Source organism: Alligator sinensis, unplaced genomic scaffold (genome assembly GCF_000455745.1).
Source record: "Alligator sinensis unplaced genomic scaffold, ASM45574v1 scaffold631_1, whole genome shotgun sequence".
NCBI lineage: Eukaryota > Metazoa > Chordata > Crocodylia > Alligatoridae > Alligator > Alligator sinensis.
This window is the reverse complement of record NW_005842495.1, coordinates 1,077,930-1,095,382: the sequence shown is the minus strand read 5'-3', so window position 1 is coordinate 1,095,382 and position 17,453 is coordinate 1,077,930.

Sequence of the window (17,453 nt, the reverse complement as noted above, 5' to 3'; positions counted from 1 at the left end):
TCTGCAGCCAGTTTCCCCTAGCAATGGCCCCTCCTCCCTGCTAGCCCTTCCATTTTCAGACTGGAAGGGGGGAAAGGGAACAGAGGAAGCTCATTCTAGGGGTTCCCCATCTGGGGCTGTAGGGTGGGGTGGGTGAATTGGAGCTCCTCCACCTTAGGGGGGCTACAATACACCCACCCTACTCTCTAGCAGCAGCTAAAAAAAAACCCCCAGACTGAACTCCCTCCGTTCCCTTTCCCCACTCCCATTCTGAAAACAGTGACAGGCTGGGAGGCAGTGCAGAGAGAAGTTATAGAAGATATTCTGTTTTGAAGCATCTTCACCTGAACCCTTATACAAAAAAGGTTCAGTTTTTCACTGGATTGGCCATTTTTAAAGTGGTCTAGAGCCATGCACTCGTGTTTGGTCACAGCTTTAGACTGTTTGCTGTTGCCAGACTGGGGAAAACAATTGTCACTTTTGTCTGCACCCTAGGTGGTCAGCAGCATGTGTAATAGAGTGCAGATCACTCTGAGAACCGTAGTCCCATAGAGCAACATTGTAGTTTACGGCTGCTGGGAAGAAATGTCATCCTGTTTTTTGTTTCCAAAATTTGGAGGTTTTTTTGCCTGCTTTATGTATGCATCAGCAGCAAAAAACCAGGCTGATATGTAGCAAACTCTACTGCTGCTCTATAATACTACAATTCCAGACTGTGATGCACACTGCAGTATTACTGCTGCTTCTGCTGTCCACTGCTGAAGCCAGAAGATAGGGAGGGGAAGGACTTTTCTAGGCATATTCCTGGACAGTTGAACCCCTAAGTAAACTTTTTGCATGTCCAATAATTGACCTTAGAGAGAGAAAATAAGCTGAATCATCCATCGTTTCACAAATCTAAATACTATGCCTATTTTGCTCCTTCAGCTCACATTAACACAATGGCTTTTGGACTTAACATTTTAACTATCACTTTTGGTACCTAAATTCAGAACTGAGATACTAACAACCTTACTCCATTTTCAACTTCCTCTGTATGCACCTTGATTCCTTAAGCTCAAATAAAATTCATAAGATATGAAAGAGCTACTATACTGAGCTACACGTGAAATACAGGCATCTGTATATCTACAGAGCATCCTAAGATGGGGGAAAAGCAGGTTAAGAATGAAGCTGTTCCACTTAACTCAAAATAATTATTCACAGCTCAGGTGACTGCTTTAACTGCTGGATAATTACACAAGCAAAAGACACTATATCTACCTCCTCTTTTCTATTTTTTTTATTTGTTTGTTTTGCAAGATTGACATAAAGGCTTAGATACTTAACTTCTAAAGAAAATTCATGGCTATGAATTTCAAGTGTCTCTTTTCAGAGTTAGGTTAGGTATGTAAATTGCCTCTAACTGGTCCTGGTTATCAAGAGGCCTGACTACAAGTGGCTACAGCTGGGCCTCAGCTGTCCCCATTGCCTACATCAGTGTGGCTGCCTACTTATAAGCAGCTTCTCATTCAGTACCTGGGAAAGTACTGAGGCAGAAGGCAGAGTAGAGAGTTACCTTATCAACTCTCTTATATGAGAGACATGGAAGCTTTAGTGATCCTAAGCTCACTTCCTCAAATGATTTTTTGTGTAGTGATGTGCTTATAACTTTTTTTTCTTAGATTCCTGGTTCTTGATTCCTAGTTTTCTATTCTTGATTACTGTCTGCTTGTTCCTAGTACAGTAGGTCCTGCTTGTTGGCTTCTTTGTTCCTTGCTCCCACTTTCTGCCTGTTAGTTCCTGCTTCTTGCCTAATGACTTCTTTTTCCATACTCCAGTCTGGAACCCTTGTAATCCAGACTGACTTGCTGGCCCCTGTCTTCTGACAACTGGCTCCTGGTTGTAGATTGGCAATTGCCCATGTTCAAGCCCTGTATACCTATAGCTTCCTGCTCTGAACCCTCTAGCTAGGGTTTCCAGTCCATATCCCCATTTTCTATTCCTGATTTCCTTTTCCTAACCTCCCCCAGGCTTATGGATCTACCAACAGTAGCTGCTGTATCTCAATTGCTTAAAGACCATGGCCTCTTGACTTGTTTTTGATGTTCTGACTCCAGCTGTAAGTCTTGCATCCCTGACCTCATCTCTTCTTGATTTTTGGGGTTGTGACCTTTGGGCATCAGGCCACAATTTCCTGAGTCCTAGTCATGCCCCTGACACTAGCAAGTTAGAGGACTGGAATTTAAAGATTGTACTTTTTCTAAACATTTCATATAGGTTAGTTCTGGTTGCTCACAGTTCTACAGACTGGGAGCCTAACTTGGGCTGAATTTTCTACTAGGCATCAAGGTGTTTAAGAGTATACCTACACTGATATTTGAGAGAATCTTCCTACACATTAAGGTGGGGAAGTGGGAGGGAAGCCACATAAGCCACATCTCTTTATTTATATCATATTGTACTGAACTTTGGAAACTGCATAGGAGCCCAAAGGAGTGTTCTCTAAATTATATGGGGGCTTCTGGTGGGGTAGGGTCAAGGGCCAATGGGCCAAGGAGATTGGGAAAAATATGGGTGAGAAAACATTATGGTATATATGCTTAAAATATACACAACAGACAATAGCAATGACTCAATGATAAAACCCTCCAGGGACAAATAACGAGATAATAAATAGGGAATATAAACAATGTGATGCAATACACTGAAGAAATCTTGAGCCCTCCTTTAACTCCAGGGGGTGCTCTCAACCAGTCTTTAGTCTCATGGGACACTCAGTTACCATATTCCCAGGCTCCCTGTCTGAGCCCTGCCACTGTGGCTTACGGAGAGAGCTCCACTGCAGGTCCTGGGTCTTAGTGTGCATCTCTCACATGGCTGCTTCTCGCGCTCTCTCTCTCTCTCTGCAGCTCTTTTTCCATGGCAATCCCAACTCTGCTTCCTTCCTCTTGCCCCAGCAGCTTGCTGGGAAGGGTAGTTCCTGCCATGACGGTAAGTCTATTTCATCATCTTATTATGTTCACATTGTCTTTTTTATTTGTGAAGCAAATCCCTTCTAGATATTTGTCTCTTCTGGGTTTATCTCTGCTAAAGGAACAGGAGGATGGGGTAAACAAAGACCAGAGGCAAGGAACAGGGATTGTGAAACTACATTTGACAGACTTCCAGAGCTTGCAGATTTGCATAATTAAAAAAAAACAAACAGATAAACAAACAAAAACAACACTTCAGGAAGTGGTGGATTAAGTGAGGGTAGGCTCAATTTCATATCTTACAATTTAAAAGAGCCTCCAGAGTCTGGCTGGTTTGTCGTAAGAGGCCAAGCTTAGGTGTTAACAAAGTAATGGTCCCACCCTTCAAGCCAAACCATGTGTGCCTTCAGGGTCCCATGTGGCCTCAAAAGAAGATAAAAGTGGACTTCAAAGTGACAGAAGCTGGACTAAAGTAGCATGTTCTTTTCCTCAGTGCTGATGGATGAAGTTCAGGCAAAAAAATACTTTCCTCTGAAAATTTTAGTTTTGAATTGAGAATAGGTTATAAAGTATGTTTAGTTTCAGATGAATATCCTTGGGGTTGTTAAAGAGGCATGAGGATTTAATTAATCCAATCCATTTTTTGGTCTCAAAACCAAAAAAAGATTGGATTATTCAAAAGAGTGACTTAGCTTACCGTTTTCATCATAAAATTGGTAAGCTTCACTTCACATTCAAGGTCTCTTTGTACTTTTGGAATCTGATATGGTCCTGAATTGCAAACAAACCTCAGCAGGTACAGATCAGGCTAGCGATTAGCGTTTGACAGACACAAATTGTGCAGCCTTACTAAGTATATTCTGGAGTGGTTTTTCGGAGAGCAGCAGGTTCAGAGCCCTTATTAAATTCAGAGTCTGTTTTAAGTTTTTCCCTAGTTCATTTTAAGTGAATAGATTTAACATTAAAAAAAAGATTATTAATATTTGTGGGAGGAAGGGAGAAGAGCATGTGTGTGATATTAAAATGTGTTCAAAATTCTGCTTTCAGATTTTATGGACAAAATATTTAGTTTTAGGGTATCATTTGTCATTTCATAGCTTCTAATCCCAAAAGGTTTGGTAGGGAGTTAGATTTGCTATTGCAATACTGACATTATTTAGATTTCTTTCCAGAAGATAAACTAAATGCAACAAACCTCATTATATTTTATGTTAAGAAATTAAAAGTCATCCTGTAATCTTAATGTGATCTTTCATCCAGGAATTCAGGAGGTTTATTTTTTTTAATATAAAAGAGGGGTTTTGTTCATAGATGAGTAAACAGAAATAGTCCTACTGATATAGTGCATAGTATTAAAACTCAAAAGAGTAGAATAGGAAGGAAAAGCATTCATAAGCAGAAAAAGACCCTTAATAATAATCAGAAATACATAAATTTTCTATTGACTTTAAATAAAAAAAAAAAAAAATGTGAGCTGCTGCTTGCAAAGTTTCTGAGTCCTAAAACAGGGGATGCTTTACTAATTAAGTACTAATTATATTAGTTATATTAGTATCTTAATAATCTTTCTTTATTTGTTTTCTTATACTTGAACAATCATGAAGATTCAGAATTGGCAGTCCTTTATTTGAAGTTATTCATTTATTCAGAGAAAAGCAACAGTACAGTTTTCCCATATCACTTGACCTGAGCTCTGATTTGGAGGGAATCATCTCTCAGTAAGATAGAGGTGTTCATTGGAGCTGTGCAAAATGGCAGTGTTCCATTTCGACCAGCGTTTCGACGTTTCAGTGGAAAAGTATTCTGTTCTGAATTTTGTTTTGATTCAAAACACCTGTTCTGTTCCATTCCCTTGAAAGAGTTTCTCCTTTTTGACCCTGTTTCAACGTTTCAGCCATAGGATAAAATGGGGAAGGTCGAAACAGCCTATAACTTTGTCATTTATGTCCTGATTTGGATGAAACTTGAAGGAATAGTAGCCCCTTAAGAGGGCATGAAGCCTGCCAAGCTTCATGGAGATAGGTGTAGGGGTTTCAAGGAAACTGCACCTCAAGATCTTGAAAGCAAAAAACTCATGTCACGTGTATGTGTTAAGCCACAGCAGGGTCAAAACTACAGGTTTGATAGCCCCTGCTGAAGCCACAAAGCCTGCCAAGTTTCAAGGAGGTAGGTGCAGAGGGTTTGGGGAAACTGCACCCCAAAATCTTGAAAGCAACTCATGTTACGTGTATCTGTTAAGCCATAATAGAGTCAAAACTACAGGCTTGCTAGCCCCTGCTGAGGCCACAAAACCTGCCAAGTTTCAAGGAGATAGGTGCATGATTTTGGAGGAAACTGCCCCTCAAGCTGCAGACAAACAAAACTCATGACATGGGTGACACACTGTGTATTAAGGTGCAGCAGGTTGAAAGCTGCAGGCCTGCTAGCATTCATTATTTAAATATATAAAGCAAGAATGAGTGATTATTACTTATACAGTAACTTTGGACAGTGCAATACCAGTAAATCCCATTACTAGTAATCAATGTGAAAAAAAATGCTTTTTAAGTGATGTAGTGGTGTCTTGTTCTTTTCTGGTCATCTGTCTTATGGCTTGGCTGAATTGTGATGAAAAAGTCAATTGTCTTCTTTTTTCCTCCTTTCATATGAAACCATTTGTCCAACTATCTTAGTTAGCTTTGGAAGCCAAAATATAATATTTTATAAGGGTTGTTCAAGAACAATGTGACCATTGTCTGGTACCAAAGTTTATTACTAAAAATACCGTTTTTGGTACTTGTGCATCCAGGTGTAGTGCATTCCTGGATATGTAGCCCTGTGTGTATGGATGACTGCATGCACCAAACTGGCAGTTATAAAAATTCCTGTGTAGCTTATTCCTAGGAAGTTGGAGATCCTGGGTTCAGAATGCTTTGACTTCACAGGTTAACCATCTCAGGGTCATCAGGTAGAAGACCTTGGGAAGGTTTTTGACCTGGCAGGGCATAGTCTGCAATCTTGAGGTTATCAGGTTGAAGTCCCTGGAAAGTTACAGGTGGGATGGTTGTGCCTGACCAGTAAAGCTGTGGTCAAGCTGGAGCAAGCAGCACACCTAATTGGAGTAAGTAGAAGAGCCATACATTAGGACCTATACCCACCTGCACCCCACTTACCTGCAGACACCAAAACCCAGGGGAATCTTTAAACATTATGGCAGAGCCCAATCCATCGTCCCCTAGTTCCAAACCCTGGGTGAAGAACTGTGCACTTACAGAAATAAGGGATATGATCACCTTCTGTGCCAAACACAATACCCAAGAGAAGCTCTGTAGTCCATACTGCAACAGGGGGGTGTTCAAGTGCTCCATTTCCTATCAGATGTGAGCATGAGCCTGTGACAGGGACTAGGTGCAGGGTAAACAAAGTGGATGAATATCCAATATAGATGTATGTGTGATCCTAACAAGATATCTAGTGGCCAGCCATTCTACAAAGTGTTGTCCCATTTTCTTGAAACAATAGGACTATCCCAAATCCTATGGCACCACTAAGTAAGGCACAGTCACTGGCATCTGGTACAGAAGGGCCCTGTAGGACTAATTCCCAGAAACCCTGGGTTACAAGGTGTGATGCTGATAGTCCCTAAGGTCACAGTGGACTCCAGGCCACTGATACTAATCCCCAATATCAGAGGAACCAGCAGTAGAGTTGTGGCTGGAGCTGGACATCAGCTCCCTTGACCTCTTCCAGGGCCCTGAGTCCACAGATCCTGCCACTCTAACAGCATGGTCATGGAAACACAGGAACTGGACCTCCATATCATGCTGTCCTCCATGCACCCAACCCTGGGATGAACTCCCCTGGTCCTCAACCCTGCTGAGTTAGGGAGAGCACATGTGGCCAGGGACACCATTTCCTGTATCAAGACCATGGATCATCCACTCCACAACTTCTGATGTTTCCTTGGAGGCCCTCTCGCAGATGTCAAGACTGCCTACCAGTCTTCCTGGTAGGGAGCTGCAGAACACCCAGAACCACCCTTCTTCCTGGTGCTGATTCTGAGACAAAGCAACCAGAGTATGCTGTCTAGGAAGAAAAAAGATCAAGACTGTACTGCCTGGACATGATGGGGACCCAGGCACTAAGAGAAATGTGAACTCCTCCAAGGAGAGTGGTGACTGAGTGTGGGCCACATTTATAGACGTAAAGTGGCACAGTAGTGTGGCACTGTTACTTAACCAGCCCCAAGCCCCCTGAGCAAGACTGTCTCTAGAAGGTGCTTCCTGGGCCAAGCTCCATGCCTGTTGGGGCAAATGACTTCTACAGAGCATCCCCATGGTCAGACTAGGCTGTTGTGGAAAAAAATATGAAAATAAGGGTCCTGGTAGAGGAGTGTGGGGAACAATTTTATGCTTCTGATCCATCCTCATAAATCACAGTGTGTTAGGTATAGCTCAATTTATCTTTCAGCATTGGACAGATCATGCCCTGACTCCACTCCTTTCCTTGGGCACAAAATAGATGCTTCCAGTCTAGAGTCTTGGGCATTTTGTTACCTCATTAGTCAACATATGGTAATTTTAAATATGGGTTGCTAAGATGCAGGAAAAGAGGTATCAAGTTGACCACTCCAAATTTTCAGGAGACTACCTTTACTTTAGCATAGCTGGCAGAATCCCAGTGACAGGAGATGGAGTTTGTGGACAGGATCCAGGTCCACTTTGTGAGGACCTAAGACGCACCCAACTGGTGTCAGCAGTGTCTCCCCATGAAACCCTGTAGCCTCTCAGGCCACATGTGGTCGGAGAAGCTGGCACCAAGCTGCAACAAATATGCCATACCCTACTCTGAGGAGCCTTCTTTAGGGCATGAGGAACAGAGCCTCATTGGCAGGACCCCTGGAGGTAAGGTGAGGTAAAGTGGCCCCTGTGGTGCCATGACTACTCCGCCACCCCCTCCCAGTCTGTCAGCCCTCGTGGGCTCGCAGTCGGGATTATTCCACCCGGCTGACTCACAACAAGTGCGGCTTGCCCTGGTCATCAAGGTTCCCCTCTAATGGTGCAAGACGTGGGTGGTTAGAAATCACTCAGTACTCCATGCCTCTGGAGTCAGCAGTGGGTAAACGGGGAAACCCCCTCACCTGACTGGCAGCCCTATTGGGCCTGCAGCTGGGATTATTTCACCCGACTGACTAACCATCAAGTTCAGCATTGCCCCAGTCCTCGAGGTTCCCCTCTAGCGGTACACGCATTGGCCCTTCAGACCTGCAGCAGGGAAGTTTCACCCTACTCGCTAGCCATCAAGTTCGTATTGCACCGGTCACTGAGGTAGCCCTCTAGCAGCCCAAGACGGGGGTGGCAAGAAGTTGCGAATACTCCGAGCCACCGGTAGGTAAAGAGGTGAACCCCCCTTCCTGCTCTTCCTTGCAGGGATAGCATTAGCGCAGAGGCAGGAGGGCACGAGATGGGATGAAATTAGCGCAGATGTGGAGGGTGCTAGGTGGGATGAAGGTGAAGCCACAAAACTCGAGCAGCCGTGGAGTGCTTGACTTATGGCAGGGGAGCCGGCAGCATCTCAAGCCCAGTAGCAATCAGGATGGCTCCCTTCCCCTTGCCACAGGTGGTATCTGGCCCCCTGGGCAGGCGCCAAGTCCTACCTGTAGCCAAGGCGCTTGGCCTTGGAGGTGACTGAGGATGCACCAACCTCAACATCACTGGCCATAGTGGATAGTGGAAGTGCAGAGGCGGAGGGCACTAGGAGGGATGAACGAACGAGGACTGCTACCAGATCAATATCTCTACAGGAGGAGACTAAGACCTGTGGGGCATGGGTGAGGAGGTCTGGGGCCCTCAGAGTCTGAGGAGCCCCCACCTCAGATATGGGGGTACCTCCCACAAAGCCCCACAGCCCTCTCAGGGGACAGCGTGTTGGAAATCACTCACTTGTCCACCTCCTATATGAAGAAGTCCTTAGTCTTCACTCCCAAGCCTGGGTTAAACTGCTCTTCCAGGTTGTGTGTCTTCTTCCTCCTCATATTCTGATTTTAAGAGGAAGAGGAACCATTTTCTGACATGGTAAATGTTCATTGGGTTTATTGTAGACTTTTTTGTTTTGGCAACTCTGAACATGTAAACTGAGGCACATCTCTTCCCCACACCACATTCCTGTGCATCCAAGTATGCGCTCCTCATAAGGAATGTATCCAACAAGCTAGAGTTTTTGGTGACTCTGACTAGATCACAGAGGCTGAGGAGCCTGTGGTAGGAGATACATGGTGGGCAGGTTCCTTTCCTGATGCTCTAGGTGAGCCACTTACGGATTCCACCCCCTGAAGCCCTCAGGCCCAACTTGTCTAGGGAGCACCACCAGTCCCCATGGGCCAGGAGGTAATCTGGCAGGGCTTCCTGGATCTGGACTCATTATCAGTTCACTGTCCAGAATGCACACTTTTGTGTGGGACTATGCTGTGGCTGGCCCTCAAACACTGCGAGTTGTCAGTGCACCATTCATAGTCAAAGCACTGCTCCTCCTTGAGCCAGGCCTTGCTAAAGATCTCTTCCCCTGGTTTTTCAGATGCTGTGGAGGATTCAGACAGTGGCAAGATGTGCAATAAAAGGTACTCTGCCTCCACATCAAGGTACACTCCTAGCAACTTCCAGTATGCCAGCATTCAAAGGCATACCCCACAGTCATATGGATCCTGTTCAAGCAGTAGTCAGAGTTTTCTTTTCTGTGGTCCAGGTTGTATTTATATGGCTTCATGAGCCAGGACAGGAGAGGGTAGGCCAGATCCCCAATGATGAGGAGTGGGATTCTATTGGCATTCCATTAGGGTCCCCAGGGGAGGGTGGAGTTCTGGAAGACCCTGGCATTGCCAACTCAGCCAGTCAAGATGCGGGTGAAGTGGTCTTACTGGTCAATAATGCCCTGCAGCACAGTGAAGAAGAAACCTTAGCAGTTGATGAACTCCCAAGCGCCTTGGGATGAGCAGATAATGGTGCCACTGAAGATCCCACACAGTTGGAGAAACCCTTCTGGTGGAAGGTGACCAGGGTTCATGACTCAGATGAAGTGTTTCACTGGGACATTCTGGATGACCAGGCATGCCTTGCAGATGGCCACTCCAGTCATGGACTTGCCTATGCCAAAGTCATGGGTTGGCTGATGCCAATGTCTCCGTACTCAAATGAGGGGGGGAGCAGCTGAATAATGATTTCTATGAATGTGGCCCAGCACATCTCAATGTTCTGCAACCACTGCTAATTGTCCCAAGTGCCCAAGATGATCCACTCCCACCAGTTGCTGCTCATCTTTCAAGCCTAGAACTGTCATTTGAAGGTCTGGAGGTGAGGCCAGAATATCCCAGAGGTGATTGTGTCCTAGATGGCCTTGTCCTCATTGGCCACATGAAAATTATTGGCCAACTGTGAAATGCTTGTTGGCCATAGGATTCCATAAATGACCCCACATAAGACACCTAGCTGTGGGTCTTGTTCATGAAAGTGCATACCAGCATGATCATGTGCCAGGACACCTCCAGGTGGGCATATGCAATGTTCCACAGATTCTGGTGAGAGTTATACAAGGGAACAAGAAGGATGTAGTGCAGCCCCTCAGTCCAAAGGCTTGGGTGTGCAAGGTAGGGCCATGTCAGGGCGCAGCCAGAGAAGCCAATGTACCTGCAATTTGTCACAACCCAAGGGTGTGACTTTGTGTGTGCGCGCTTCGGTACTGCTAAATTATTTCCCACCACTCGGAACTTTCTTTGCAGGGTGCATTTCTCAGCTGCAAAGAGAAAACCCCGGTGCAAAGGAGTTCCCGCCACCCGCATGTAAATTTGTGTCCCACTATTGACCAGTTCTAAATTATTCACACGTAGCGGCTAGTGATTGTCTTGCTAGCCGTATAAGAGGCTTCAGCAGTTTCTGCCCAAGTTGGAGGACTCCACAACCATCTGGAGGAGGAGGACTTCATGTCTCGTGAAGAACTCTAAGCGCTGTGGAGCCTAACGGACCCAGCGTGTACCTTAAGAAGGCTATAGGGGTCTGATCAACCTCTGGCCTCTCCCCGTCGCTGAGCGCGATCCCTCGACGAACCCCTTCCCTGCGCGCAAGTTCCACAGAGCCTAGCAAACTTCATGTGAGTGTATCCAGAGCTCTTCTCCGAGTTGTTTTCTTCGGTTGACATGACGGGCTCACGGTTTTAGAGCCTTCAGCTGGATTGGGCTAGAGTTCGCGAGTTTAGTACTCTTGTCCGCTCTTCTTTCCTATCTGTAACTGCAACTCAAGCAAGTTTTCCTGCCTGCACCGTGACCATCTACGGTGTAAGTAAAATCATCTTTAATCAACCGCAACGCGTCCATGCCTAATTCTAGTCCACTGGCCTGCATTCCCCGACCCGCATGCCAGGGCTGCCGGCCACAGCCCACCACGCACCCCCGAGGGCCTCGGACCGCTCCTGGCCTGCACACAATTAACAAGAGAAGATAATCACTTTGGGCCTCTTCTGGAAGCCTCTAGGTAGTGTGAGAGTGAGAGGCCAATATGAGGCGGAGCTCACTGGAGGTGGTAGAAGTGTGGTTGCCTAAGATGATCAGTCAATAACGGGTGGCACATATGCTCATCTATGCTTGGTAATCTCCAACAGCCTAGGGAGCCTTCAGGAAATTCTAGGAAATGTGTATAATAGCCCCTTTTTTCAGGCTGTCACACCTCCTTTCCCCAACAGCAAATGCCTGCATGTTGCTCTATCAATTCAAGTTCAGGTTGCTCAAATTAAACAACATAACTTAGACCAATACTTCTCCATGTTTTGTGTACTGACCCTTACTAGCTTTCATCTAAGTTACCTGGCCAGTGTAAACCTCAAAGGTCTTTAATTCAATTTGATATACAAGCAGAGGACCAGTCACCTCATAAATGGAAATTTACATTTAAAAAACAGAACGTTACTTCAAATAACTTTTCCTGGAGCTCTTTCAGTTTTCTGGATGCAGCTTTTCTTAGATCCCAGCAGTTTATTCAAGTGAAGGAAAACTATCTTCAGTCATGTTAAAAGGCCTAGGGCTCCACTGTCATTCTGTTTTTTTTAAATCAGCTTTTCTTGTTGTTTTAGGCCCTTGAACAGGGAACAACAACAAAAAAAACCCCTATAAAATGGATGCTTAACTCTAAACACAAGTGGTCCCAGTGATTTTTAGAATATCCTCATCAAAATTATCTTTCAGCTTTCAAAGCCACCTAACAGATTTGGTGACTTGAACCGAACAAAATGTTTCATAGGGAATAGGGTGGCATGTTGAAACTTGATTTTTTTCTTTCTTTCTTTTTTCAACACTGCAAGCATTTTTTATTTCTGAGAAGCAAAAGAAGAAATAATAGGATAACACTAAAGTGAAGACACTTTATCCTGAATACAAGCAAAAGGAATTTAAGATTGAGATGTATTATGCTATGGAATAGGGTATTAGAGAAGGGAAAAAACATTTATTACCATATTTACTTGAATATAAGTTGACCCTGAATATAAAATAACCACCCAATAATGAGATTCTATATATAAATAAGTATGAATTTGTTATAATTTTCCAGGTATAGAATCTAATTATTAAAGGTTTGCCTTCCTACAAGAGGGAAAATAAAAGTAGGGGTTTGGGGTGGCTCCCTTGTCCTCTGGCATCCTAGCTTTTTCCCCCTGCAGCCCCTGCCTGTCAAACCCTTCTCTCCCTGACCACATAGCAGTGAGGGTCAAAGTTGAAAATATTGATTTTGAAATAAACATATCTGTAGTAATTTGTAGATGGACAAATGTATACAAGTATGGATAGACTTCATTTGATACATTTTCCCTTTTTTCAAACCGATGCAAATTTTAGCACAGGTACAATGTGCCATAATTGGAGCTAATGCACACTAGTGTAGATGAACACTTTTTTAGTGATGTTAATGCACATTAGACTAAATCAACTGCACATTACTTAATTAGCATGGGTTTTGCCTAATGCACTAATGCTCAGTAGAATTAGTCTTCTGCACATTAAGCATCTCATGTAGACATGTCCACCATACATGATATTAGTCCAAAGCCAAAAGACTCATGATTTACCATATAGTTCATTTGGATGGGTCCCAGCAGAGTCAACAGGATTTCAAGCCATGGGAATCTCACAGCTCAGCACTGTTTAGCATGTGCACACAAAGGACCCATGTGCTAAATATCCCCCCACTTATGACTAGAACAGAATGTTTTTGTCATGAGTCCTGGGATCCTTCAAAAATGTATATGCAGATGAGGCACAGTGCAACCTGGTCTGGCTACCTATTGTGGAAGGAGGGCCCACACAAATTATATGCTGCATGTTTAAGGAGTGGGTGACAGAGGCATTCTAATTAGCATGCGTCAGAGCAGACTCAATTAATAGAGTTTGCTGCAAGTCTGATGGAGTCTGATAATTAGCACACTCCAGCAGCCTTTGTGTTGTGTATTCAGCATCCCTATACTTTTAAAATGGTGGGAGAGGTGCTTTAACTAAAGCTTATTAAAGCACCAGCATCATCGTTTTGAAGCACGGGACACTGAATACACATGATGCCATGGGTGCTTTCATTAGTGTGGCTCTGAGGCCCTCTAATTAAAGTGTCCCCCACTCCAGTCTGTAGCATGTGTATAGACACCCATTGTTTGTTAAAGTAATAGGGATCAACTAAGAATTCTACTATATTAACATACTAATAGATGTTCTCTATATAAAGAGCTTTCAATCTAGAAAAAAAGTCCACTTTTGTTTCCTCTGTCTTTGATATGTTTATTTTACATGATCCCTAGTTTTCCTTATAGTCTGCAGTCTGCATATTTGTTTGCTCATATGCCCATATGTCCATTCTCCTGTCTTCTATATAATGCTAAGCTTCATACATCTTTCCAAAATACATCAAAAATATTTTTTGTTCCATCTTCTTGCTGATTTTCATGCTTCTCTACCATTATCATCTTATACTTACCTGAGAAACATTTTTTGAGGTGTCCCCGCACCCCTTAAGAAGAAACTATTTTTTCTTGATACAATTCACGCTTCCAACGTTTTACTGTGACTTCATGCTATAGTCATTAGTAGTGACAAAATGATATAGAAGGTTATGAGTAGCAATGGAGAGAATTGGTAATTATTATTAATTATTCAGTGCATTTCTCTGTCTTGGTAAATATGAATCTGCTGCTAACCAGAATTAAACAGAAGGTAAACTTTTTACCCATCTAGCCCAATTTTCTCTCTCTTGACAAACAAGTGCTGTTTTGAATATTTTTTAGCCTAGAAACCAACCCTCAAGTATTAAACTAAAAATAAAGTTTCTGGAATTTTAATGTTTTATTTTTTTCCCTTTAGCAGCTAAAAATGGTTCAGCCTGCCACACAGCAACATAGGCTAAGCTAATAGACTAACATCCATCATGTCTGTTGCCTAGAGCAGTGGTTTCCAACCTTCAGGCTATGCTGAGCCAAATAAATTCTTTCTTGGGATTGGAAGAGCCTGGCAGCAATTATGGGAGTCTCTTGTGAATACTAATACACTGCAATGAGATTTTTATAATTTATATACAATCTAATTTAAAATCTATCCTAAAATTTTGAAGTGCAGCCAACTTTTTTAGGTATGCAACAGCTGAATTTATGTATAAACTTCTAATAGGGTTGCTGTTAACCTAAAGTTACATCATTGTCTCAATTCTCAAAAAATGAGATGGTAAGTAAAAGACAAGTCCTATCCTATTTTCTTTTTAATTGTTTCCATTTGTTTGGTTGGTTGATTTTAAGTCCCCTACATATACTTTTACCTTTCTTTTTTAAAAAGTATTTTGTTGCTAAAAAATTTCCTTCCCACTGAAGAGAAGACTCTCAGATTTTGTTAAGCAGAATATGAGTCTGCTTATTACCTCATGCCAGAAGACCTGTCATCATCAGCAAAGAGACCCAACCGTATTAGTTTATGCTATGTGTAATTTGACTGAACTCTGAATTTTACTCTCCGTTCTTGCCCCATCTCATATTTTTTATTTGTTGCCAGTAAGAAAGAAACAAAACTTTCATGGTTTCCTCTTTGAGATACTTATTGAATACATCCTCAACCCCGAAGAGAAGTGGAAATAGAAATGAGGAGAAACATAGAATTATTACCACCTAATTTTGGGGGTAGTTCAGAGAAGGCAAGTGAGGTAGAAAGGAAAGGCAGGTATCAGGATTGCACCAGGTCTAACACTCAAGTTGTTTTATAAGGAGAATAAAAACAAACAATCATTTCACAATATATAGTTACTGGCTACATCTACATGAGACACTGATTGTGCAGTAGTGATGAGCTACTGTGCAGTCAGCATCACCTAAAAGCCATTCATCGATGCTACTGTGCAGTAACTCTGGTTACTGTGCAGTCAGCATCCCATGTAGATGTGGCCACCGTTCTTTAGGTTCCTAGTAATGCTAACCCCATTCAATTTTGTAATTTTCCATGTATCGTTTTGAGCAGAAGTTCTTGTTATTATAAGTCCATTTTCCCAAGGAAAAGGAACTTGGTCCAAATGTTACGGTACAACATCTTTATTAAAAACAATTAATATGACAGTATATTGTTCAGTGTCATAAACTATATCATACAGTGAGTTCAACAGGAAACATAGTGAAGATCCAGCAGGCAATTGCCAGTTAAATGTGCCTTAACAAGTTGTCGGTGCGGCGGGGGGGGCGGGGGGGGGGGGGGAGGAGGGCCCTGGGCCAAAAGACAGCCCCACTTACCTCCTGTAGATCCTGAAGAGCTGGAGGAGAGGAGTGCAGCGAAACCACCGGTGAAAATGATTAGCCGCGCGTATATCCAGCTGCAGCCAAGCAGCGTGGGTGGGAGACGCTGCCCGGGAGACATAAAAAGTGGCCCCGATGAGATGGAGGGGCAGCTGATGCATGGAGGCTGGAGTGAAGAGCCCTCACTCAGAGGGAATCAGCCGCCACACCCGGGAGCGTGGAAAGCCGGGGGCGGAGCTAGGAGAGGCTGAGAGAGTCGGCAGAGACGGCGACAGCAGAGCCGGCAAGGAGGCCAGCAGCATAGTCGGTAGCAGAGCCGACAGGGAAGCCGACTGCAACATTAGCAGCAGAGCCAGCAGGGAAGCTGGTTGTAACACCGGCAGTGGAGTCAGCTGGAGAACCGGCAGCGCCGGCGGCTGCAGAGGTGGCAGTGAAGGTGGGGCAATGCCGTTGGGGGAAGCAGCACCTGCACTCGCAGCAGAGCCAGCGGCAGCACCCCACGGAGGATCTGGAGAAGAGGTAACATAGGGGTGGGTCCAACGGGGCCTCGTCGGGCCACACCAAGGGGAGGACAAAGACCCGAAGCAGGGCTGGGCAGTGGACCGTTGTGGCCCACAGTGGCTGTGGGAAGAAGCAGGGATTCAACACCCCAGTGGGTGAGCTGCCTGGGCAGTGGAACCCTAGCCCAGGGCAAACCACGTGGCCCAGAGGCCAGAGGAACCCTTGAGGGCCTCCTGGCCCATTAGCTTAGGAACCTCGGTTAGCTTGGTGGTGGGATAGGCACATAACATCACAGGGTGATTAGTTTAGAATGATAGGGAGCCTTACTGGAAGGACGAGGCCCGAGGTCCTCGCGGACCATGTACCGGGCCCGAAGACCTGGGCACGCAGCAGGCGAGCCGTGGGCAGGAGTTGGGGAAGAGCTGAAGACACCAAAAGGGGCCCGAAGATTGGCAAACCGAGGTGGCGAGTGGCTGGGGGGTAGGGGAGGTTGGAGCCCCATGAGTACCCGTCGGGAGGCGCAACGACCCTGGAGGCTGCCCCAAGGGGGAACCCCTCCACTGAGGTGACATCCCAAGTCGTGGCAGGAGAGTTAAGGGGACCCCCTGATGTCAGCAGGGGTAGCCTGTGGGGTCCACCCATGATCCTAGGACAGACACGATCCCTAGTCCAGGCGAAGACCTCACGGGAGCGCTTAATTGAGCGGAGGCGGGCACAAAAGTGTTTCTGCAGACACCTCAGCTTCACCCTGACATTAGCCATGTTGTATATTCTGTGCCGGCCCTTTTATGAAACCAATTATACATTAATATACCTTTTTAACATATTTATTGTGATTTTTTTAGGTAGCAATATTAACTAAATGTGAGGGAGTGAAGATGAGACCCCAGGTGGAAGATGGGGTTGTGGGGGAAGGAAGATTCACCTCAGGAAGTGCAGAAGTCCTGGGTCTGGCCATGACGGTGCCATAACACTTTCAAATCTGGTTGTATCTCTGGATTGGAGGAAGGAGCCCAAGGCTTGAGACTTCAGAACCTGTAGAGGGGTAGCAAAGGGTCAATACTGGAGTGCTGGGAAGCAAGGCATTTCCAGGCTTCACCAGGAGCAGAAGTGGCAATTCTCCTGCAGGAAAGGATCAGTGCCCACAGCAGAGAGACAATGAAATTGTTGGACTACGCTGGTGAAGACAGCACCAGCACATCATGAAAACAGGCTGAAGGCTGCAGACCTGGGTGTGCTCTGCCCCCCCCC